The 4,084-nt window shown below is 30.7% G+C and overlaps 1 non-coding gene across 1 annotated transcript; it reads right to left on the bottom strand.

Moving 5' to 3' along the window:
• Positions 1 to 3,318: 3,318 nt before the first annotated feature.
• On the bottom strand, positions 3,319 to 3,425 carry LOC139851136 (small nucleolar RNA R71). Its single transcript, XR_011760496.1, has one exon. It is a non-coding gene; the product is annotated as a small nucleolar RNA R71 (small nucleolar RNA).
• Positions 3,426 to 4,084: the final 659 nt, after the last annotated feature.

Genomic DNA, 4,084 nt, shown 5'->3' with positions numbered 1-4,084 from the left:
TAAGTCGAAATTATGTCCGTGTAACACTACGCGATTAATACTCATTGTAAGTTATGTTTAACCTTTTTAAATTAATGTCTCGTAGTTAAGTTATTATTATGCTTATTTAAGCCGAAGTAATCGTGATGTTGGACTAAATATTAAAGACGGGGTTATTGGGTTTTGGACCGTAATTGGGGTTTGGACAAAAGAACGACACTTGTGGGAATTGGACTATGGGCTATTAATGGGCTTTATATTTGTTTAACTGAATGATAGTTCGTTAATTTAATATAGAGATTTACAATTTGACATATCTATAAATAACCACATACACTCGATCGGACACGATGGGCGGGATATTTATAAATACTAATAATCGTTCATTTAACCGGACACGGAGATGGATTAATAGTCAATGGACTCATTAAAACAGGGGTGGATTACGTACAAGGACACTTGGCGTAATTGTTAACAAAGTATTAAAACCTTAGGTTACACGCAGTCGATATCCTGGTGTAATTATTAAACAAAGTATTAAGACCTTGTTACAGTTTAAGTCCCCAATTAGTTGGAATATTTGACTTCGGATATAAGGGTAATTTGACGAGGACACTCGCACTTTATATTTATGACCGATGGACTGTTATGGACAAAACCAGATGGACATATCGAATAATCCAGGACAAAGGACAATTATTCCATGGTAATAAATTAAAATCAACACGTCAAACATCATGATTACGGAAGTTTAAATAAGCATAATTCCTTTAATTTATATGTCATCGTACTTTTATTTACCGTCATTTTATTTATCGTCATTTTATTTATCGTACTTTAAATTATTGCACTTTTATTTATCGCACTTTTATTTATCGTCATTTACTTTACGCTTTAAATTAAGTTATATTTATATTTAAGATTTTACATTAGGTTTTAATTGTGACTTAAGATGTAAAATCGACGAATCGGTCACTAAACGGTAAAACCCCCCTTTATAATAATAATAATACTACTTACACACACACACACACACACACACACACACATATATATATATATATATATATATATATATATATATATATATATATATATATATATATATATATATATATATAGTTTAAAATAAATATAGCGTTAAACTCAGCTAGCTCCCTGTGGAACGAACCGGACTTACTAAAAACTACACTACTCTACGATTAGGTACACTGCCTATAAGTGTTGTAGCAAGGTTTAAGTATATCCCATTCAATAAATAAATAAATAACTTGTGTAAAATTGTATCGTATTTAATAGTTTTTCGTAGTAAAATATAATCTATTACGTACTACACCTCGCACACATCAAGTATTTTTGGTGCCGCTGCCGAGGATCGCCATAAAACGCTATAAAAAAATTAGTTTTAATCTGTTTTTGTAAAAATATATTAAATATTAAAAATATAAAAAAATAAAAAAAAAAAGAAAAATATATTTCTATATTTTTAATTATTTAAATTAAAAAGTTTATATTTTTATTTTTAATAGTTATAAAAACTAATAAGTAAATTATTTTTTTTAATTTATAAGTTTTATTTAAGTTATTTTATTTTTATTATATTAAAAATCAGAAAAAATAAAATAAATAAATTAAAAGCAATTCGGGCCCGGTACTGTAGCAGCCCATCAGCTGGCCTGGATCCACATGCCATACGATCGCATGGCCAAACAACTGATACCTCATGCGATCGCATGAGGTGAAAAGACAGGTCAGAAACCTTAGTCTGATCGATTAGGGTTACGTATTTATAATTATTATTAATTAATTAGTAATTAAGGTTTATATTTAATAATAATTTGTTTTATTTTTATTTAATTTGTAATTTTAGTTTTAATTAGTTTTATTAAATTATAAAATTAATACTTCTATAAAATAATAATATAAAAATAATATTTTTTTAAAAATAAGTAATTTTATTAATTTTTAATTTTTTTAATTGTGTATTTTTAATCGTTTAATTCGTAAATTGTATATTTATCGTTCGTACTTAGTTTTAAATTTAGTATTTTCCGTAGCCATTTTATATTTCTAGATTTTTAGGTTTTGTCGTAAAATCCCTTAAGTACTTTTTCTTTAGACTAAGATTTAGGTGCTTTAGAATTTTACGACGTCGCTTATCGCTTTAATATTTTATAGATTTTAGTGCCTTTTAAGTTATTGCCGCTTTGGATATAGAATTCCTTTTAAGCTTTAATACCTTTAGACGTAAGTTATAATATTTAGTTTTTAGGCTTTTAAGTTTCGACGCTTTACTTTCTTATTATTATTTTCCGATCTTTTGTTTTTCAACCTCTTATTTTTCGACGCGCTTTTCTTTTTCCTTTTGACGCTCTAGTTTTTAGGACATCGATTTTTTTATCTTCTTTAAATTTCGACGAAAAATTATTTTAAGCAGTTAAATTGATAGACATCCAAAATTTTCTGGTTCGTAGTAATAGTTGGATTTGTTAGTGGCGAGTTGTGGGCTTCCGATTTAAAGGGTCCTAGCTACCTGCTGCATCTATTGGCTATTTGAAACGTGGGCAAAATTAGAAAAGTCTATTAATTTGATAGATTATATAACTTTTATCTTTTATAACTAATAGGATATTCAGTGAATGCACCGAGCAAAACGTTCACCACCTTTCATACGTTCACCTCCTGTAACTCGATCAAGACATCAAGCCAACATTGTCGCCGTTGATTTTCTTTAGAATCGTCATCTAGTCAACCAAGAACTCCAATTCAAATTTTCGATAATCTATTTTTTGAACCCGACCTCACAATTGAGAATCCGTAGGATATTCAGGGACAATTTAGAGATCCTGAACCACTAATCATTCCTCCTGAACCACAAATCACTCATCCAGAGATTGTCGAGGAAGAAACCATTAAATCAAAATCCTCTAGTGATTCAGATTCAACAAATTCAATCATGGAAAATCAGGAACCTTTAAGTATGGATGATCGAATGAGAGCTACACGCACTGGCCAATGTCATGCAATTACTCAACCAGGCATTAATGCGCCAGATTATAAAATCAAAGGATAAATCCTACACATGGTAACTAATCAATGCCAATTTAGTGGTACGCCGAAGGAAGATCAAACCAATATCTTCGAACCTTTAATAGGATCTGTACTCTATTCAAAATAAGAGAAGTTAAGGATGAACAGATATATCTCATGTTATTTCCCTGGACTTTAAAGGGAGAAGCCAAAGATTGGTTAGAATCGTTACCTGAAGGAGCGATTGATACATGGGATGTCTTAGTTGAAAATTTTCTTAAACAATTCTTTACAGCATTTAAAGCCGTGAGACTTCAAGGAGAAATTGTTACTTTCACGCAAAAGCCAAATGAAACTTTATATGAAGCGTGGACAAGATTTGGAAAGTTGTTGAGAGGATGTCCTCAACATGGTTTAGATACTTATCAAATAGAACAAATATTCTACCAAGGATGCGACATTACTACATGAAAAGACATCGACATAGCAGCTGGTGGTTCCATTATGAAGAAAACCGCAACTGAAGCTTACAAAATTATTGATAACACAGCATCCCACTCATATGAGTGGCATCAAGAAAAAGACATCGTTAGATCATCTAAAGTGGCTAGAGCCAATTCTAGCAATGACTTTGATTCCATTTCCGCAAAGTTAGATGCTTTCGAGAGACGAATGGAAAAGATGACTAAGGATATTCACGCTATACGAATTAGTTGTGAGCAGTGTGGAGGACCACATTTGACAAAAGATTGTCTCAGTATTGAGCAAACAATGGAACAAAGAGAGAATGTTTCATACATGAACCAAAGGCCTGGAAATAATTATCAGAATAATTATCAACCGCCATGACCAAACTACAATCAAAATCAGAATTATAACCGAAATGTTTCATACAACAACCAACAAGGTCCTAGCAATCAAGAAGTATCTAATAATACTTACAATTAGCAAAGACCTATTTTTCCAAATAAACCACCACAAACCGATGATAAAAAGCCAAATTTAGAAGATATGATGTCGAAGCTAGTTGAATCTCAAACTCAATTTTTCACATCTTAGAAACAAACTAATGAAC

The sequence above is a fragment of the Rutidosis leptorrhynchoides genome, chromosome 5 (assembly GCF_046630445.1).
Source record: "Rutidosis leptorrhynchoides isolate AG116_Rl617_1_P2 chromosome 5, CSIRO_AGI_Rlap_v1, whole genome shotgun sequence".
In the NCBI taxonomy this organism is placed as follows: Eukaryota; Viridiplantae; Streptophyta; class Magnoliopsida; order Asterales; family Asteraceae; genus Rutidosis; species Rutidosis leptorrhynchoides.
Note: the sequence above shows the minus strand (reverse complement) of the source record. Positions and strands in the feature narration are given on the sequence as shown.